Source organism: Anser brachyrhynchus, assembly GCF_964034855.1.
Source record: "Anser brachyrhynchus genome assembly, chromosome: 2".
NCBI lineage: Eukaryota > Metazoa > Chordata > Aves > Anseriformes > Anatidae > Anser > Anser brachyrhynchus.
In genome coordinates this window covers 109,307,515-109,329,144 of record NC_137695.1, presented here as the reverse complement: position 1 = coordinate 109,329,144, position 21,630 = coordinate 109,307,515, and the positions used below count along the sequence as shown (strand labels likewise).

The 21,630-nt window shown below is 41.9% G+C and overlaps 1 protein-coding gene across 3 annotated transcripts in view; it reads right to left on the bottom strand.

Annotated features, from left to right (window-relative positions):
• The window catches only part of LOC308190486 (uncharacterized protein), a 44,656-nt gene that overhangs the window by 7,513 nt on the left and 15,513 nt on the right, over window positions 1-21,630 (bottom strand). Inside the window, exon 2 of one of the 3 annotated variants that reach the window (XR_013947231.1) lies at window positions 20,102-20,758. The exons of the other annotated variants lie outside the window; for them this stretch is intronic. The gene's annotated coding sequence lies outside the window, so the exon portion shown is untranslated. Of the gene's footprint in view, window positions 1-20,101; window positions 20,759-21,630 lie in introns of those variants that run through there. 3 annotated transcript variants of the gene reach the window in all.

Below are 21,630 nucleotides of genomic sequence, written 5' to 3'. Positions count from 1 at the left end.
AGGCTCCAAGCAGAGGGAGAGAGACTTTGCTGCAGATCACAAGAGAGGTGGCATGCTGCAAATCCATGTGTCAGTTGCTGTGGTAACCACACCTTTTTAAAGATCAGTTGGCAGATAAAGCAGTTACAAACTATCACACCCATTGCTTGCACATAGGTGAAGGCTGCAAAAGTATGCATCCTTCACTTTGCATGAGCATTGATTTTCCTTCCATGAATCCTCAAAGACCAGTTCTCCACGTACTCAAGCCAAGTCTTCAGGGAAGGAGAAAGAGGAGGATGAAGTGAATAAACAGCTTTCCCTGACCTGTATGTATTGCTGTAAATAGCAGCAACCACTCTAACAAAAATCTTCCACTACTTACTGCCTTTTTCTCCTTTCCTGCTTTTCTCATGCTTATGAATGCATCATTCCTAGCTTGAATTTCAGCTGAGCTGTCGTATTTGTTTTGATATACAGACAGTTATCTTTCATGAGTTTACAGAAAAAGGACTTGTTAGCATATTACAGTGCTGCTAAGAAACTTATGTTTTCTTATTATTAGCACATACTTTGCTAAGTACATAAGCATAATTCCATATCAGTTAAACTACCCTCTACAGCACAATAAATTGCAATACATGCCCTGTAGAGGACAAATGCGGGGTCTCTATTTGAACCTGACCTCAGTTCTCTTTAAGCAACTTTTGGTTTAGCATGAAGAAAACACTAGCACAATTTTGCATTCAACATGACGGAATGTCATTGCAACCTCTACTTTAAGCTTTCTTTTGGTATGCTGGATCTGATTGCCAAGTTATTTAGAGAAGGTGGAAATGAACTGGCAACCCTGACACAACCATAACCAGAAATGTCCATTAGGTCACATATGGACCCAACTCACAAACAGGCATTTCTGTTACACTGAAACCTAAGAATAGCCTGTCTTACGAGAGAACTCATGATGTACCACAAGCCAATGTAACACAGCCAAAATACTTATGGATTGATTAACTTACATATACTATATGCTGCATATTTGTTAATAGAAGAACTGTCATGGAACCCTCAAAGCTGGCTGCTGCTAAAGGCCAACTCACCGTATTGGTCACTAGCCCTGTGAGCACAATATTACATATTGCAGATTCCCACATCAAATGCAGTTTTCAACACTGAACTTGTGATGTGTAGTTTTATAGCCTACTATCCTCGGGATCTTGAAAGCACAATACTTACACTGTGGGGGACATGAAAACAGGAACAGACCTGTCTAATGCTCCTTAGTATTAATCAGTGTTAAGTCAAGAGGAAGAAAAAAACAAACCAATGCTTCACTGATTTTGTCCTTAAGAAAGCCCAAAATGCAACAGTCATTTCAATTCTCCTTTAAAATAATAGAAAAGATTATGACAGAAAGCAAGAAAAGCATGTCCTGTGCTAATCTAGAGAAATGGATTAGAAATGTATGAAAAAGCTATAAACACATCTATTTGAAAAGGTGAGCTGAGAGTGAGACTTTGCATACATGGTTGGTTGTTGCCATCAGAAAGGTGATTTGTGACCAAAACAAATAAGCATCTTAGGTCAAAATGCTTACAGAATCATAAGTAAAAGTGAGTGTTTGGTAGAATACTAGCACTGAAAGTCAAAATACTGCTACAATTCATTCAGCTTCTGTATGTATATGCATAAGAACTAGGGACCTAATTTATTCTCAGATTGATATTCAGAGACAGGAGACAAATTTGAACCAATGTTGTTTTTGCAATTTCTTCACTTTGAGAGGAAAAAAAAGCAAGCAAGTGAAGTGGTTTGTAGCTGATGCACAGAAAGGAGACAAATGTACATTTCCACTGCCAGTTGTGCCAGTGGAAGCTGGCACCTCCTCCCTGCCAGCCCACCCTGTCTGCTCACCAGCACCCAGTGCTGGGGATTTCTGCCTTCCTCAAACTCCCTTCCATCAAAACACACAACAAGCACTCTTGGAGCATGAACCAGCCTGGCACGCTGGGAGGAGTACTCGCACAGCTCAGCTGGCAAAAATGAGGGGGCGTGGCACTGGCACAGGGTGGGGAAAGCAAGCCTGGTTAGCAGGCAGAGGCGTCCTGTCTGCAATCATAGACAAGAGATTATTAGCAAGACTTTTTTTTTTTTTTTTTGGTCTTTTGACTTAAAGTGTTAGCATTTCTCCAAACAAGTATCTCAAAGAATTAATCTAAAAAAAATCCACAAAATATTGCAAGCAAACTCCATGCAAGTCCTCCCAGTTCTCCCACTGTCTATCCCACCAAGAGACCACAAATCAAAACAACACCTAAAGCAATTATAGTAGTTTATTCCAATTAAATATTATTACTATTATGGTCTACTCATTGATTTTAATAGCAGAGAATTAAACTGTACTATAAGGTTGTTCGGGACTCTTGCAAAGCTAGGGCTTTTATGTAATTTATCTCTTGAATGTACGACTATGTTTACTTCCAATGTAACTGCATTTACTCTCATCAGGAGGAAATCTGGCTTAGTATCTCAAATGTTATTGCCATAAATTAATTGCACAAAAATACCAGCGAAAGAAACTTTCTCATGTTTATACAGAAGTTCTTTTGCTCTAATGAACTTGTCTGTTAGTGTGAAATGGAAAAAGGTAAGAATCAAGAGTATCCTCCAAAAGGGGAAAAAAGGCAACAAAAGGCACCCTGACTGTTGCCATGACACATTTGTACAATTAACGATTTCTCTCTATGCTATCCTGCATATCAAAACCATTTCTAATGCTGCTGCTGTAGACAAACACCCTGCTTCTACAGTGGGAAATATCTTTTTCTCCTCTTTATTTTTCACTAATGGTTCACATACTACGTGCTTTTAGCGCTGTCAAAACCTGAAAAACACAAAACTTGTTCACTGATTATTCCACTATTGATTCAATGGCATTCAAGTTATTATTGGGCTCCTTCTATGGATGCATCATCACCAGTACCCTGCTGACTTCCAACAGTATTAGTCTACCCGTTAGACTAAAATTGTCAATATCTCAAATCAAAAGAGTGCTTGAGACTGACTTAGATCAATACAGCTGATGGATGATGCACACTCCCACCTCACTTAGATTGTTAATATAAGTGATTTTAATGGTATTTCATTCTGTAGTTCCTGCAGCCCAGTCATTAACACTCTGGGATAATTGGGGTTGATAGATTATTGAAGTGGGAACTGTGCAACTGAACTGAGGTGATTCTTTCCCCACACTTGTTTCCAACCCCCATTACAAATAGTAGAGGCAGAGAAACTACTGTGTTCTTACTGCTGGGTCACCCAGCACTGCCTTTTGTTTTGAGACTTTTACAGCTGGTGCATTTTATGACAAACAGAAATGAGAGAGGCAAAAGGAGGGGACAAAATAGAAAAGGAAGAGGAAAAAAAAGTTGTGGGTAGAAAGTGAAGTCCACCAGCAGGGCCTGTGTTCCTTGTCATCTTCCTCCAACGCTCATTTTACTGTTATTAGCTTGCCCTCTCCTTGCTGTTGAAATCTCCACGTAACTATTTATGAACAGTGCTTATTCTGTAACTGGTGGACTGATGCAAAAAGATTCATTACACATAGGCTAATGGGTAGCAACCAGCTTTGGAAGGACAACTTAAACAGTTCAGGAACAACATAGAGCATCTGGCATCCTGCTGAGCTTAGAGATGTAGTTTAACTAGATTCAGGATGCATAGAAAAGAATATTTACTTTAGGTAGGTTATGAAAGAAACACAGAAGTGGCACTGTGAAACACAAAATGACTTCTAATGCAAAACTGTCCTGTCTCCACACTTAAGTATGATAGACGAGTTGACTGCTTTTAAATACTTGCTTTTTTTTTTCATTCTGAAAAAGAGTGATTAGCACCACTAATTTTATCATGAACTGATCTAAAATAACTATTTATTAGACTGATCCTGTTGGCCATAGGATAGAAGCTCTAGAACCCAGAATGAGGGTATGTACAATTGGAAGTTTTTACGGGCATATCCAGAACACCTAGCACACGGCCTAAAAAGAGGTATTCTAGTCAAGGGAACCACTACAAAAAGCTTCCCAGTTTTGGAGACCTTTTGCCAAAGTGTCTATAAAAGCCTAAATTGCAACCAGCTTTAACTCACACACCGCTTTAGTGGCTTTAGGAAAGGCCTCGAGTGCTTTAAACTCCATGGTCTGGTCCCAAGTTTTTCTTGGGATTGATGCTCCAAGGAAAACTCCATCACAGAAACAAAACCCAGTTGAGTGCTGTAGTGAGCATTAACTCCTCTCCAAAAGCACTCAGATTCAGAACAGAGTCGGTTCCACTTATTTACTAAATTGAACTTAATAAAGTGCTGGGCTGTGTAACTTTAAGTACTTATATTGAGACACCATTTTGTCATATGTCAGATTCTTACACAGCACAGTACGAAGCTAGTACTTAGTACTAGATTTGCAAGAACAAGTCTTTTCCTTTCTAAGCCTTAATCCTTAAAAAAAGGACTGTTCTAGCATCCTGTTAGGGACTCTACCAGCCAGTTTCCTCAACGCTTTAATGTCTTAGAGCATCCTCAATTGTGAGGTTGAAATAAGAAGAAATTGAAATAAGAAGACTTAGAGCATCCTCAGCTGTGCTTCTATAAGAGCAGTGGATTGTTTGTCTTATGCAGAGTTCAAAAAAAATTAACATCTATCAACATACATGCATACTAGATAGTTCACAAGGACCTTTCTCAAGAAAAAATCTCTACCTCTCAGTTTTCTCTGCTAAATCCAACATCAATCATTTTCCATAGAACAGCTTGCCATTTTAACGTAGATGTAAGATCACAAGCAGTGAAGGTCTTGTAGCATGAGTATAGAGTTTCTCTTCAAACAGCAACAGCCCCTGCCAAGCCCTCTGTACTTTTTTTTCTTTTTGTATTTCAGAACTGAGAAATCAAAGTCAATACCTTTTGAAATGAGGTCATGAGTAGTTCCAAAATTATTTCCATGTCAGATTTCCATGTTCAAATAAAAATAGAACATTTTATTTTTTACTGCAGAAGAATATTCTCTATTCATTTTTTTCTTAGACAGAAGAGGTAGATTTTTTTTATTCAAGTTTTTAAAACAAATATCTAGCTCCATAGTGAAGGCCAAACAGTAGAAAAGTATCAGTTTACAAGACAAAAACAAGAGCTCAAGGACAACTTGAAAAAAAAGGAAGCTGAATATTATTGAATATTATGCAACTGATGTGGAAACAGGTCCCGCTAAGGCCTCACAGCAAAACTCAACAGGATGCATCCTCAGAGGCATGCCATAGAGCACACTAGAAGTCTCTGCACAGATCTAGAGCTCCCACTTCAGCCTCAAAGTTCTTTATTTCAGGCATAACATAGTAATTCAATTTTACAGTGTGCGTTGACATTGTAGGATAAAAAGTAATTTACGAACATGAGGACAACATGATGTGCTCCAACAGAAAGTCTACTACCTCACAGCTCTGATTTATTAACTTCACAGGGAGAGGAGAATGGTGACTACAGCTGTAATAGGTCTTACTTGCTTTTCAAAATTCACCACCCAAGAATACCACTAATAAACTAGAGAGGAGGGAACTTTCTGCAGCCATAAGAAAACCCAAACAAATCCTGTGTTGCTAAGATAGTGACCAGGTAGCACCAGGTAGAGATAGTAATGCTTTCTCATGTCCCATCTTGAAACAGTTTATTTTCTTCTACTGAAAGACATCTATATGACCTTGTCAAAACAAAGGGGAAATCTTCACCAGAAAGACAACTTCCTGCATTGGCTGTGCTGTTCAACCTTTCATATCCAGCCAGCATCATTCCTATAATTATCCCCAACATACTGTACTGAAGTAGTTATTTTAGTGGCATACAGACACGTAATAATCTTTCCAGTCACTTTAACACTGGAGTATAGTTGCCTCTAGAAGACAAGAAAAGAAATAACAAAGCTTATTTTCTCTTCCACAGAGCACAGCTCCACCTGAGTAGTGACTTAGAAAGCCTGAAATAATTTTGCCACTATTTTTCGGCTATGTCCTTCAATGGACAGCCTTGAAAATCTGGTCACCCAGAAGATAATTATTTCAGGTTTTGTCTTGTTGAGCAAAACAGGGACTAATAGCTTGCAAGAACTAAATCAGGATGTTTGAACTAAATCAGGATCAAATGTTACTTTCCTGTAACATTTACTTCTAAGATTCATCAAAAAGATGACAAGTAGAAAAGTCATCTATTAAAATATCTGGAGATATTTTGATGAATAAGAGTAACCTGTAACAGTTTGTTTTCCATAAGCCTGCCACAGTTTTCCTATCACTCCTTGTGGATAACAGAGGTTGAATAGAAAACTACTTTGAGTAGCAAGGTACCCTCCAGCTCCCAGTCTTCCAGTTGTCATGACTGTAGCAAGGTGGGGGTTGGTCTGTTCTCGCACATGCCTGGTAACAGGACGAGGGGGAAAGGGCTAAAGTTGTACCAGGGGAGGTTTAGGTTGGATATCAGGAAGAACTTCTTTACCAAAAGGGTTGTTAGGCATTGGAATGGGCTGCCCAGGGAAGTGGTTGAGTCACCATCCCTGGATGTCTTTAAAAGACGTTTAGGTGTAGAGCTTAGTGATACAGTTTAGTGGAGGACTTGTTAGTGTTAGGTCAGAGGTTGGACTCGGTGATCTTGGAGGTCTCTTCCAACCTAGATGATTCTGTGATTCTGTGTGTTTATGAGGCTTAAAGCAATATGAACAATGTGTTATGATATATATATTCGTGTTCATGAGGCTTAAACCTGCTTGCTGTTGGAATGCCAGCACACCACGTAGACACTGGGGTACTGGTTTTCGGGTAGACACTGGCCCAGGTTCTCCTCCCTGTGGAGATTTTTCAATTTCATGGAAATACTATTTTAAGCGTAATTTTCTGCCTGATTATTAGGGACACCTCTGCATTGTGTGGAAACCCAGAAATCCTAAAATTGCAGAACAATAGCTCAGAGGCTTACTTAACTATTTAACAGCTGGGTGACAGACCACGCCCAAACCACTCCAGTCTGTGTATCTCAATACTTTTGGTGGTGTAAACTCCACAGGATCACCAGGCAGCTGCCTGCTGCACATCACTGCTCTCACCACTGAGAGATCATTTCTATCATTCCAGTTCTGAAATTAGAGCCTGTTTCCTCTCATCCTGCCTAGGAGGAATATAGATACTCCCTTCTTTACAACAGCCCTTTGCATATTTGAACACTTGAATTCCTCTTCTCCATCTCGATTAGAGTCATGCTTTTAGGCTTCTTTTAGAGGTCATTTTGTATGCTTGGTTTCTGTTACTCACTTTGCTGCTCTTTCAGCTCTTCAGTTAGTCAGCAACTTCCTTGTATGTGTTGCTTCTTTGGGAACTACATCTCCTGCGAGGCCTTCTCTGAGCTGGCTTATAGACTGCAAGTCAGCACTTATTCGGTACCAGTGCTGCACAGGTCACTTTTATATTTCTGCTACACTAGATACAGGTGAAGCTATCTTGAGGCAAGTAAACAACCTATATAGAAACTCTCCTGAGGTTGAAGTATTGTCTCTGCATCTTGTCTGCAATCCCTGCTTTCTGGAAGAAAACCAAAACCCCACAACCTATAAAAATGTGCTAAAGACCCCAGACGAATTTTCATTGCACTGTAAGTTTTGCGTAGTGAAATATTTTTGTCCACTTGATTTCATTTTCTTTTACCAAAGCGTTGGGGTTAAGGGGATTTATTCCACTCTGAGTGAAATAATTCATGCCTGTGTGCAACACAAACTGCAGTACCAGATTGATTACAGCATTAGGCTGTGCTATCTCTGCATTGTGTGAAACATGAAGTGTCTATGCAGTATCGCAGTCAAAGGTAGTAAGCAATAGATTCTTAGCTACCAGAAGTCAAATGCCATCCTCAAGATCCAGGCTTAAATGGTCCCTTCCTTCCAGTATCAAGAAATATGGACATTCTCCTTAGGCAATTCTTTCTCCATATCTTCAGAAAGAAGGAAAAACCATCAAGAAACAAAAGTATGACTCCTAAATGGATGTCAGAACCTGAATTTTGCTGGGGTTTTAATATAGTCTAATTTATTGTCTCATTAAGAAAAAAAAACACACAATATTAAGAAAAAACACACGATATAAGCTTCTTTTAATATACAGCCCATCCTACCTAACAAATTAAACATTAATTTTAATGGTTTACATTGCAGGTATAGATATGTTTGTCATGTTTTCTCCTTTTGGCACCACTACTTGAAGTAAGTGATGTTTGAAAATTTGATATCACTGATACCACCTCAATAGTAGCTCCCCTCAGAGAGGACTTGATTACAAAAATCAACTGAGAAAAACATTCGGACTTTATGAAGCCATACTAAGTATGACTGAAGTGTCTTTTTTCCTCCACTAATTCCACCAGATAAACTGTTTATTTCCACATCCAAAATTAATTTTCTGTAACCCAGAGTTGTGTGTTGTTTTTTTTTTTTTTTGACCATTTTTTCCTGCTTAGTGATTTAAAAAGTATTTTTTACAATGTTATTATACTGAGCAGAAAAACCCATCTTATGGGACAATTCATCTTTTTTTTTTTTCCCCAAAATGCAGAGCTTTGTCCCTCATACTGTTTGGTAGTACCAAACCCTGTAACTTAGACATATGACACAAATTTATTGCCAAATGAAATCTTAGTTTTAGTACAATCGTTACAGCAGAGAAGATATTGGAAGCAATTGGTGTCTTTGAGTTCAGCTTCAGATGTCACAGGAGACCCACATCATGAATAGCAACTTCTTGTCCCCCAAGATTACAGACCTACTTAGCTTAAACTGAGCAAGATTTAAAACACAAGAAAATGGTGCTCATTTATAAAAAGCTTGGCTACATATCTCACAGTTCATTGGTTAGTAGTACTTTATTAACATGCATTTATGTTGAAGGTATGGCAGAATTCTACATAAAGAGTGCATGAGAGGCAATTATTCCACTCAGGCACAACATAGTAAAACTTTAGAAAAATACAAAAAGAAAGAAGATTCCTAGACAACCAAAAAATAGTGCATCATTTGCTTAAAGATTTTATCTGAAGTTTTAAATACATGCAGGAAGTAGATAACTTTGCAATGACTGTAATAATTATCTAGTAAGCTCTGTGAAATTGTAAAGCTAATGGCATTGAACATTGAGCAGTTAGACTAAGCAGTGGAAGCAGCAATTGTAAAACAATTAACCCTGCTCTACTTCTGTTAAGTTCTTAGGCTAATATTAAACGCCATTTGCAATTTTAGAGCTCTACAGAATAATAAAAGACTAGAAGGTGTTATTCAACCAAGATAAAGTTTTGTTTTACTGAGTATTCCTTTAGCAGCATTTAGAGGCATTAGAACCTACTTCAAGTTTGAAGAGAGAAGTCTCATACTCGTATAAATGATTTGTGAGATTAATTAGATTCCAGTTCCTGCACAGGTTATACCTTGTTCAAACTGGTGTGTTTAACAGCCACCATTCATTTTAACTTTGAAAGACAGTTAGGCATGTCACTGTTGGAAAGGCAAGTGCAAGGCACTTCACAAGTCAAACTTTGTCTTGAGGGGCTCTTTTAGTACTATACTGGAATCACAGGGTAGTCAGGGTAAGTAGCAATAGTAAGTATAGTATTGTTTGACCTTGACTTAGGTGAAAACATAAGTTTTGGAGGTTATGTATAAAAGTATGGATGAAATGCATAACTAGTTACAACAACACATATTAAAATCATAGAATCATTGAGGTTGGAAAAGACTTCCAAGATCATCTGGTCCAACTGTCCCCGTACCACCAATATCACCCACTAAACCATGTCCCTAAGTACCACATCCAACCTTCCCTTAAACATCCCCCAGGACAGTGACTCCACCACCTCCCTGAGCAACCTGTTCCAATGCTTAACTACTTTCTGAGAAAAAAAACTCAGAATTTCTAACAATTATTGCCAGACTTGGAAAAGCACTTCCAGTACAAAACACCTACATTCCCCTAGTTGGTCTCTTTTCAGCATTTCTGCTGATGACTTTAAGAATGTATATAGCATTCTTACAAAAGTTATGAAAAAAATGAAGCACACACGACACCAAGATGAAGAAGTAGCAAAAGACTCTGAAGGACAGTCAGTGTATGATAAATTGGACAAGTGGTGCAAGAAGATGAAAGACAAAATGATTGATTTCTCTTTGCTAAATCTAACATCTAGCTGCAAAACAAGGACCACATCCTCCAAGGACTGAAGGTTTGAGTCCACTAGAACTAAACAGGAATCTATCTTACCAAAAGCACCATGTACCACAAATGAAATTGTGTAGGTGTTCTGTATTTATGACATACAAGGGGGTCTATTCTTTTCTACTTGATACCTGTGAAAACATTACCAAGTCTCCAGTTTTGAGTACTACACTTTAAGGAAGAGAGAAAAATAAGAACAGGGCAAAAATAGTAAGAAACCAGGCTTCTTGTTCCTGTTGCTACCAATGTAAAATGGTCAGGTTCTACAGCACCTGAAGGACTACCTCCTAGTAAAGCCAACACCACCTCTCCAAGGCCTCCCATTTCCCTGGAGCCTAGGTCTGAATACATCAGGTTCATTCAGCTTGCTCAAACGATGTGAAGTCTTATGACAACAACCACGCTAACCAAAAATATGAATGACCAAATCAATAAACTTATGTTTTGGCCTTCATGCTTAATACAGTAGTAGTTCTGAGGATGCCCTATGCCAATAGATAAAGTCTTCCTAGACTACTAGAAATAAAGTTGGCTTGTGTAGTACTAGAAAAAGATAGTGGTGTTTCAAATTTGACTTATACACCTCTTGGATTGGTATTCATGTCATACTCATCCAACCACTCAATTCAAGTAAACAACCTCAAGGAAGAAAGAGTGACCTAAGACTCTATGGTTCATGCATCTTAGTGTAGTAGTTTCCCATTCAACTAGATTGTCATGCCTTGAGTCAGGTCTTGTATCACACTAAGCTTTTTGCACTATTTTTTTGCAGTTCACTTTTCATGAAGTAATGTTATAGTATTGGGTTTAGTTTAACTTCCCGTTTGTAAGAACAACACTGTGAACCTACATGTTCCCTGACAAGCTGGGTACTCTACTAAACACTTAATGGCCGTAGGAAAGAAATGAACAAACTGAAATCTCATGTCATTATTTTATGCTTTATATTCTTCCTAGCTATTTTACTATTGAAAAGAATCATAGCATAAAATGCCAATAATTCATACCATGACCTTTGTCTAGTTTTACTTGAAATAATGCCTATCACCACAAATGAGAAGTTTGAGTAATGGAGCTCACTCTAGAGAAAACTTCTGCAGAGTCTTTATATCAACTGTATCTTTTGAACACAATTACGCGCATTGAGTCTATGAAGTCTAAGGAGAAACTGTCTTTGAAAAAACTCATAACAGATGTATAACAAATTCCCCTAAGCTATAAGATTCAGCTTGTAGAGGAAAATAAATATTCTCTATACCATCACAAACCTGTTTGCTGCTCTTAAAGTTTGAGGTATGCTTTTTGTTGAAGGCAACTTTTCGTCCATGAATCAGGATTTCCATCAGGAGATGGAAAAGAGATATCAAGACAACCTTTGCTCAGAAAAGAAAAGCCAAGTAGAGTGTAACCCCTCTGATGGATGAGAAGGGTGAACTGGTAATGACAGACACAGAGAAGGAGAGAAGGCTGAGGTACTCAACAACTTTGCCTCAGTCTTCACTGGTAGTCAGGCTTCCCAAGTCTTTCATTTTCCTGAACCTGTAGAACAAAGTCCCACCCATTGTAAGCAAAGAGCAAGTCTGAGATCACCTGATGAACCTAAACAAGCACAAGTCTATGGGGCCTGATGACATGAATCCTAGGGTCCTGAGGAATTGGCTGATGTAGTCGCTAAGCCACCCTCTATCATATTTGAAAAGTCCTGGCAGTCAGGTGAAATCTCTGTTGACTGGAAAAAGGGAAACATCACTCCCATTTTTAAAAAGGGTAGAAAGGAGGACCTGGGGAACTACAGACCAGTGAACCTCACCTCTGTGCCTGGGAAGATCATGGAAAAGATCATCCTGGAAGCAGTGTTTAGGCACATGCAAGACAAAGAGGTGATGCGAGACAGACAGCATACCTTCACCAAGGGTAAATCATGCCTGACCAATCCAGTGACTTTTTATGACATTGTGACTGCATCAGTTGACAAAGGAAGACCAACTGATGTTATCTGCCTGGACTCCTACAAAGCCTTTGACATGATCCCACTTGACATCCTGGTCTCCAAATTGGAGAGAGAGAGATTTGATGGCTGGATGATTCACTGGATAAGGAGTTGGCTTGAAGTTCGCACCCAATGAGTGGTGGTCAATGGCTCTATGTCCAGGTGGAGGCCAGTGACAAGCGGTGTCTCTCAGGGACCTGTCCTAAGACCGGTACTGATTAATATCTTCATCAATGGCCGACAGTGGGATTTTGTGCACCCGCAGCAAATTTGCAGGTGACACCAAGCAGAGTGGTGCAGTTGATATGACAGTAAGAAGGGTTGCCATCCAAAGGGACCTGGGCAGACTGGAGAAGTGGGCCCGTGTGAACCACAAGTTCACATGGGCCCCATGTTCAACAAGTCCAAGTGCAAGGTGCTGCAGCTGGGTTGGGGGCAGGCCCAGACATGACTACAGACTAGGTGAAGAACTCACTGAGGGCAGCCCTGCAGAGATGGACTTGGGGGTTCTGATGGATGAAAACTTCACATGAGGTGACAGTGCACACTTGCAGCCCAGAAGGCCAACTGCATCCTGTGTTGCATTAAAAGAGGAGTGGCCAGCAGGTCAAGAGAGGTGTCTGTCCCCCTCTACCCTGCCCTCATGAGGCCCCACCTAGAGTACTGCATCCAGGTCTGGAGCCCCAGCTCAAGAAGCATGTTGATCTGTTAGAGCAGGTCCAGAAGAGGGCCACAAAGATGATCAAGGTACTGGAGCAGCTCTCCTATGAAGACAGGCAGAGAGAGCAGGGGCTGTTCAAGCTACAGAAGAGAAGGCTCCAGGGTGAACTCATTGCAACCTTTCAGTACTTAAGGGGGAATTATAAAAAAAAAGACGGAGAACAACTCTTTGCTCCATCAGATATTGACCAGATGAGGGGAAATGGTTTTAAAATAAAAAAGGGTAGATCTAGATTAGTGGTTAGGAGGAAATTCTTCACTCAGAGGGTGGTGAGACACTGGAACTGTTTGCCCAGAGAAGCTGTGGATGCCCCATCCCTGGAGGTGTTCAGAGGTGTTCAAGACCAGGGAAGATGAGGCCCTGGGCAACCCCTGATCTAGTGGGTGGGGTCCCTGCCTATAGCAGGGGGGTTGGAACTTAATGATCTTTGAGGTCCCTTCCAACCCAAGCCATTCTATGATTTACTCACTCTGCATAGACATTAAAAGGAACTGGGGTAGGTCTGGTGTTTAGAACTCACCTTTCCAACCATTTTCAGGAGACATTGCTGTTTTTCTGTCTAAATTCAGTGTTTGTCTAAATTCAATGTTAATCTAAATTGTGGTTACAAGCATCTGTCCTGGTTTCAGTTAGGACAGAGTTAATTTTCCTCCTAGTAGCTGGTAGGGTGCTATGTTTTGGATTATGATGAGAAAAGTGCTGATAACATGCTGATGTTTTAATTGTTGCAGAACAGTGCTTACACCAAGCCAAGGACTTTTCGGCTTCTCGCTCTGTCCTGCCAGCGAGCAGGCTGGGGGTGCAGCAGGAGCTGGGAGGGGACAGACCCAGGACAGCTGACCCAAACTGGCCAAAGGGGTATTCCATACCATCTGACATCATGCTAAACAATATATAGTGGTGGCTGGCCGGGGTGGGGGGCCGGCTGCTCGGGGATAGGCTGGGCATCGGTCAGCGGGTGGTGAACAATTGCATTGTGCATCGCTTGTTTCTTACACATTATTATTATTAATACTATTATCATTATCACTGTTATTATTATTATGTTCCTGTCTTAATAAACTGTCTTTATCTCAACTCACAGGCTTCACTTTCCCATTTCTCTCCCCCATCCCAGAGAGGGAGGGGGGAGGGTGAGTGAACAGCTGTGTGGTGTTTAGCTGCCGGCCGGGTTAAACCACAACAGCATCTTTGAAAGATCAGAAACTTAAAGTATTTTAGTTATATCTTGAGGGGCTAAGATGCACAATTCATATGTCCCTTTTTGAGAAGTTCCCACTACTCTCACAGCAAGTAGTTTGAGGCCTCCCTCAAAAGAAGCAGGAGTGGGTACTACCCAGCCCCCCCCCCCCCCCATCATGTAGAGTCAGTTGGCTTAATCCCTAGACTGACTTTTTCAGGACTTCACCATTAACTGTTCTCTACAAGAAAGCTCTTGGCAAGTTTATAACTACTACATTAAAAAAAAAAACACCTCAAGAGAAGGATGATTGCACAAGCTTCACCCTAGCATGTGGGATTCAACCCAAACTGCCAACAATGCAGAGAGCTTAAGCATTCAATAGCTTAGTGATTCAGAATGAGACCAAACATTTTATAAAGGTGGATGTTTACATTATGTTCAGTGTGGTGGTTTTACTCAAGTGGGCAACCAAGCTCTACCACAACCGCTTTCTCACTCCCCCTCCTCAAAGATGAACGGGGAGAAAATACAATGAAAAGGGCTCAAGGGTTGAGATAAGGACAGGGAGATCACGCAGTAATTATTGTGACGGGCAAAACAGACTCAGAATAGGGAGACAGTAAGATTTATTGCCTATTACTAACAAGCTAGAGAAGTGAGAAACAAAGGAAAGAAACCAAAAGCACCTTCCCCCCCATCCACCCTCTTCCACCTCCCTCGCCCTGAGCAGCACAGGGAAACAGGGGTTATGGTCAGTCTACAGCGCTTCTTCACCGCCACTCCTTCTCGGTCACTCTCGTCCCCTGTGCTGTGGGGGCCCTCCCACGGGATGCAGTCCTTGCTGAACTGATCCGGCGTGGGCTGCCCACAGGCAGCAGCTCTTCAAGAACTGCTCCAGATATGGGTCCATACCCCTGGATCTATAGCTCAGGAGCAAACTGCTCCAACCTGGATCCCCCACAGGCAGCAGCTCCTGCCACGTCACCTACTCCTGCGTGGTCTCCTCTCCACGGGCTACAGGTCCGGCCCGGAATCTGCTCCGACAGGCGTCTTCGACAGGCCGCAGTCTCTGTCGGTGCAGGTCCACCTGCTCCACCGTGGTTTCCTCCACAGGCTGCGGGGTGGAACCCTGCTCCACCATGGTACTCCATGGGCTGCAGGGGGACAACCTGCTTCACCATGGTCCTCACCACAGGGGAGTTCTGGGAGTTCTGCTCTGGCACCTGGAGCACCTCTCCCCCTCCTTCTTCACTGACCTTGGTGCCTGCAAGGCTGTTCCTCACTCCTCTCACTCTCCCAGCTGCTGCGTGTGGTGCAGCATTTATCCCCCCCCCCCCCCCCCCCCCCCGTCTTAAATATGCTCTCACAGAGGCGCAAAACAACATCACTTACTGGCTCAGCTCTAGTCAGCAGTGGGGCCCTAACCAAACATGGGGCAGCTTCTAGATCCTTCTCACAGAAGCCACCCCTATGGCCCCGTTACAAAAACCTTGCCACGTAAACCCACTACACACAGGAAAAGCTTTGTCATTTATAGGCAAGATGATACTGTAATGGTACTATAATGACAAATCCAGCTATTTCAGCATGCAGAAGTTTGAGTTAACATGAATTGAATTCTAGGTTTGTGGGTTTTGCGTTATAGAACCCAGACTAAAATAAAAGCTCTTAAAACAAGTGATTAAAGATTAGCAGATAACTTTTTTTTTCCCCTCACATTCAGAGGGATAGTTTCACTCCATGCTTGCGTGGCTTGCATTAAGTCAAATCACAGATTCAATCTCAAAAGGTTTGAAATTGGAAAGGACCTCTGGAGGTCATCTGGTTCAGGCCCCCTACTCAGGCAGGACTACCCAGAGGAGGTTTCCCAGGACCACATACAAGAGACTAGTATCTCAAAGGAAGAGCCCAAAACATCTCTGGACAACCTGTGACAGAGCTCTGTCACCTGCACAGTAAAGAAGTGCTTATTGATGCTCAAAGGGAACCTCCTGTGTTCTAGTTTGTGCCCATGGCTTCTTATTCTACCACTGGACACAACTGAAAAGAACCTGGCTCCATCTTCTTTGCACCCCTCTTTCAGGCATCTATAGACATTGATGATAACAGTAAGCCTCCTCTTCTTCAGGCTGAAAAGTATCAGCTCTCTCAACCTCTCTTCATAGGAGAGGTGTTCCAGTTCCTTCATCTTGGTAGCCCTCCATTGGAGGCCCTCTTTCCAGTATGTCTAGGTCTCTTGTATTGGACAGGCCCAGAACTAGACACCACTCCAGAGCCGGCCTTAACAGTGCTGACTAGAGGGGGAGATCACCTCTCTTGACCTACTGGCAGTATGTTGCTTAATGCGGACAGGAATACCATTAGCCTTCTTACCATCAAGGGCACATTACTGTCTCATGTTCAACTTGGTGTCCACCAGGATCCCCAGGTCCTCTTCTACAGAATTGTTTTCCAGCTGGGTGGCCCACATCCTGTACTTGTGCTGGGAGTTGTTCCTTCCCAGGCACAGGACTCTGCACTTGAGTTCCATGAAATTCTTGTCAGGCCACCTCTCTAGCCTGTCAAGGTCCCTCTGGATGTCTTTATGGCCCTCTGACAAGTCAGCTACTGCCTCCCGTTTCATGTCATCTACAAATTTCCCTCCTGAGGGTTCACTCTACCCCATCATTCAGGTGATTAATCTAGATGCTTAACAAAATTGGACCCAGTATTGAGCTCTAGAATGAGAATCACAAAAAGCTTGAGGTTGAAAGGGACCTCTGGATGTCATCTGGCCCAACTCCCCCCGTATTCAAGAAGGGCTACTCAAAGCAGACCTCATGGCCTTACCCTTATAGCCAAAAAAACTAAGCAATGATTTAAACAACTATAAAGTTCTGATTGACACCGCACACCTCACTGTATCTGTATCCTGGCTTTGTTTATAGAAGCTTTCTGTACATTAACCAGAACACAGCTGAATTTTCCTTCACAGTTTTCCCTAGCAATATAGTGAGAAGTTAACTACATTTGGTGTTGTTTTTAAGCGCAGTGACATTTCACAGAAAGCTGTGCTGTGCTCAGGAATGCTAGGGAGAGGTCAGGGCTTTTTCAAAAACCCATTTAAAAGAATAGCTGAGAAAACAAAAAGAATCAGATACTGTATAATAGCTAATTGAAATGCTGCTTCATTTTACATTTCTCTAATGAGGTGCACTATAACACTAACTGAAATAACATTGGGTAATGGGACTACCTCTATTAATCTACTTATAAGGAAGCTGTTCATTAATTAGGGTGGACAGAGCAATCACAGTGTTGCTGAACAATAGCAGTGCCAACTCACATTGTTGACAAGTACCTAATTAGAAATTAATGGCAGAAAGCTGTGCAAATATACATCCCCTATCTACCAGAGGAGCACTTATTACAGATGCACATAATGAGAACACCTAAAACATCCATCTTCAAAATATATTCAGGAATCAGTTTAAAAACCATTAACCCTTCATTACCACATTAGACAATTAGCTCAAAGTAGGAGCCTTGTTAAGACTGTCTCATTAGTTCCATTATGACTCTTACAAACTTCAAGACTTTTAGTTACTTGAAGATTATCATCCTCCTTAAAAGATTTATTAAAAGATTTAAAAACAAACAAAAAACTAGCCACACACCCACAAACCCACCAACAAAGATTATCCAAGAGTTTCCCAGCACTCTGACCAAAGCCTATCTGAAAGGAAAAAATTAAGAATTAATTTTCTCTATAGTAAGGCTAATCCAGCCCAGTACAACTCATTTAGGAGAAGTCTTATCTTGCCACCTTAGGACTCCAAGCCATGTAAAACTACTTGTGAGATTAATATAACTAGTTGCATGTATGCTTAAGTGCCTTTTTTAATTTGAGGAAAGTTAAGCAACCAAGAATGGCATTTTCAGTCATCCAACTCATGCAAGGCACAGAAAACACTTACTTGACAGAAACAGCTTATACATCCGGAAATGCTGATGTGCTCAAAAGATTGCAAGAGCAAGGACTTGATAAGCAAGCATATTGCAGAGCATTTCTTATCTTATCCCCTTTTTTACTTTTTAATAAGCCACATTTATTAATCCCCCGTCTCCTAATATTGAACTAGATAATTAGTCCAATATCTTTCATAAGCTACATTAATAAGGCCTAGCATCTCTGTTTGTGCTTTGGGAGAAATTCAATAAACAAAAGGATTAAAACTTGCAAAGAACATTGAGAAATAATGTCAGAGGCAATTTGTCTTCCCTCTTGCAAACACTTAAGACTGTCTTTCTTTTGTTATATCCTTAAGGAGGAGGAAGACTTGACCTCTTGTTAGTGCTATTTATGTTGTGTGGGTGTTGCTGGCCTGGAATGTGTTCCACTGCTCAACTCTGGGGACCAGGAAGGCATATTTATTCCCTTGATTCCCTTAGGCTTCTCAAACAAGGCAAGGACCTTTGCCTTTCTGAAGCCCTTGACATTGACAAAGTCACAATCTAACTGGAAAATAGTATTCATTGACAGTTCTTACGGTTTCAAGATAGTTCAAAGCACGTCTTGCTTGCTCATACTCTTGGTTTACATTTCCCTCACACACCACTAACAGTCCACACTTGTGGGGAATACAACTTTGACAGTACCTTGATCCTTTTCCCTGCTTTGTTTCTGTTCTGCAGCAACTATACAGGCTTGTCATAAGCCATCTGCAGGGTCTTGCTGATCCTTTCACAGAATGGCTGAGGTTGGAAGGGACCTCTGAAGATGGTCTCATCCAACCCACCTGCTGAGCAGGATCACCTAGAGTGCATTGCAAAAGATGGCATCCAGGCAAGTTTTGAATATCTCCAGAGGAGACTCCACAACCTCTCTGGGCAACCTGTGCCAGGTCTCTGTCACCTTCACAGTAAAGAAATTAAATGCCCCCTCATATTCAGCTGGAAACTCCTGTGCTTCAATTTGTGCCCGTTGTCTCTCATCCCCTCACTGGGCACAACTGAAAAGAGACCAGCTCCATCCTCTCAACACCCTCCCCTCAGATATTTATACACATTGTTGAGGTCTCCCCTCAGTCTTCTCTTTTCCAGGCTAAACTGGCCCAGATCTCTCAGCCTGTCCTCATATGACAGGTGTTCCAGTCCTCTAATCATCTTTGTAGCCCTCCTCTGAACTCGCTCCAGTATCTCCATGTCCCTCTTATACTAGGGAGCCCAGAACTGGACACAATACTCGAGGTGTGGCCTCACCAGGGTTGAGCAGAGGAGGAGGATCACCTCTCTTGACCTTCTAGCAACACTCAAATGCAGCCTAGGATACTGTTGACCTTCTTGGCCACAAAGGGACATTGCTGACCCATGGTCAGACCGCTGTCCACCAAGACTCCCAGGTCCCTCTCTGCAGAGCTGCTCTCCAGCAGGTTCATCCCCAGCCTGTAGTGGTGCTTGGGGTTATTCCTCCCTAGGTGCAGGACCCTGCACTTGTCCTAGTTGAACTTCATGAGGTTCCTCTCAGCCCAACCCTCCAGCCTTTTGAGGTTCCTCTGAACAGCAGCACAGCCCTCTGGGGAATCAGCTACTCCTCCGAGGTTTGTATCATCAGCAAACTTGCTGATGGCACTCTCCATTCCACCATCCAGGTCATTGATAAATAAGTTGAACAAGACTGGACCCAGTACTGACCCCTGGGGGACACCGAGAGCTGCAGACCTCTAACTAGACCACACCACTGAGCACAACCCTCTGAGCTCTGCCATCCAGCCAAATGCCAATCCACCTCACTGTCCACTCATCTAGGCCGCACTTCCTGAGCTTGTCTATGAGGATGTTATGGGAGACAATGTCAAAAGCCTTGAAGTCAAGGTAGACCATATCCACTGCTCTCCCCTAATCTACCCAGCTAGTCATCTCATCATAGAAGGATATCAGATTGGTTAAACATGATTTCCCCTTGGTGAACCCACGCTGACTATTCCTGATCACCTTTTTATCCTCCACATGCTTGGAGATGACCTCCAGGATGAGCTGTTCCATCACCTTTCCAGTGTTGATGGTGAGGCTGACTGGCCTATAGTTGCCTGCGTCCTCCTTGCCCTTTTTGAAGACTGGCATGATATCGGCTCTCTTCCAGTCCTCAGGCACCTCTCCTGTTCTCCATGACCTTTCAAAGACGGAGAGTGGCTTAGCAATAACATCAGCCAGCTCCCTCAGCACCCATGGGTGCATTTGATCAGGGCCTGTGGATTTGTGGATGTCAAGTTTCCTTAGATGATCTCTGACCCAATCCTCTTCAACCAAGGGAAAGTCCTCCTTTCTCTGAACTTCCTCTCTTGTCTCCAGGGTCTGAGATTCCTGAGGGCTGGTTTTAGCAATAAAGACTGAAGCAAAAAAGGTATTCAGCAACTCTGCCATACTCCATATCATTAAAGTAGTCCTTTGGAGTAGTCAACTGTGTCCATTTTTCACATGCAGATTCTTGGATACTCTGTCCTTAAAGTTGCCTTCAGTTCTAAGCTCCAGTTTCTTAGGCTGAAGACTTTTTGCCTCTCCAGTTTTCTTTTAAAGATTGTGTTCTCTAGACAGCCTAGTAGGCATCTGATCTCTCCTATTCAAGAAAAGGGAAATTAAGGCAGTGTCTACAACTCATCAGTTACCCAGACACTTTCAACACACCTGGTTAAATATCAGTCTTGTTAAATATCAGTCTTGCTGTGAACACGCAGAATCTCAAACTAGTGCAAACTTCTACTTTACTACTTCTAACCTTCAAAAACTTGACCTAGAAATTGAGACTAGCCTTATCTCTTCCCATGTGCACATTTCTTTGAGATAAGGGAATGCCAATACAAAGCCTTCCCTTTAGGGACCTAATATTTTACTCAGAATGTGTCTTCAATACTGTCTGACTCCAGATCTTTAGCCTTCCTCAATATATTTCCACTGGTTCAACAAACTGTTTTTATATAGGCAGAAGCAGCCCTAACTCCAAGAGGACAACACTTGGATCAGATTTTGGAAGTAACAGGGAAAGGCGAGGGGTCTTCATCCATATTTTGAAGGAAGCCAAACCAGCTGCTTCCAGCTCCGTCCTGTACTACACAGCTGCTATATCACTCACCTGGGTGGTCCTGAACCCTTGCCTTAGGTGCTTGCTTTTCCTTTAACTGAAAGAACAGGCTGGATAGCTCCTGTGAGCCTGGCAGCCAAACGACTCTGCATTATCTGACCAGCACTTACACTGAGTAAGTGAAACCCAGATTTTGCAGCTTTTAATTTGCTTTTAAAAGCTTGAAAGAGGAAGACTTGCAGCAATCCAGTATAATTAAGACCTTTCTGTACATCAAGTCTAATGAGTCAGTCCACCCTTTCAGGATTTTTACACATCTTTTGTCTGCTGCAGATCACTGTGACCTCCCATCCAGGCCCTGTGTCACTCAGTTACAAATGAACTGATACAGACTTTTCTCCTGCTCTTTG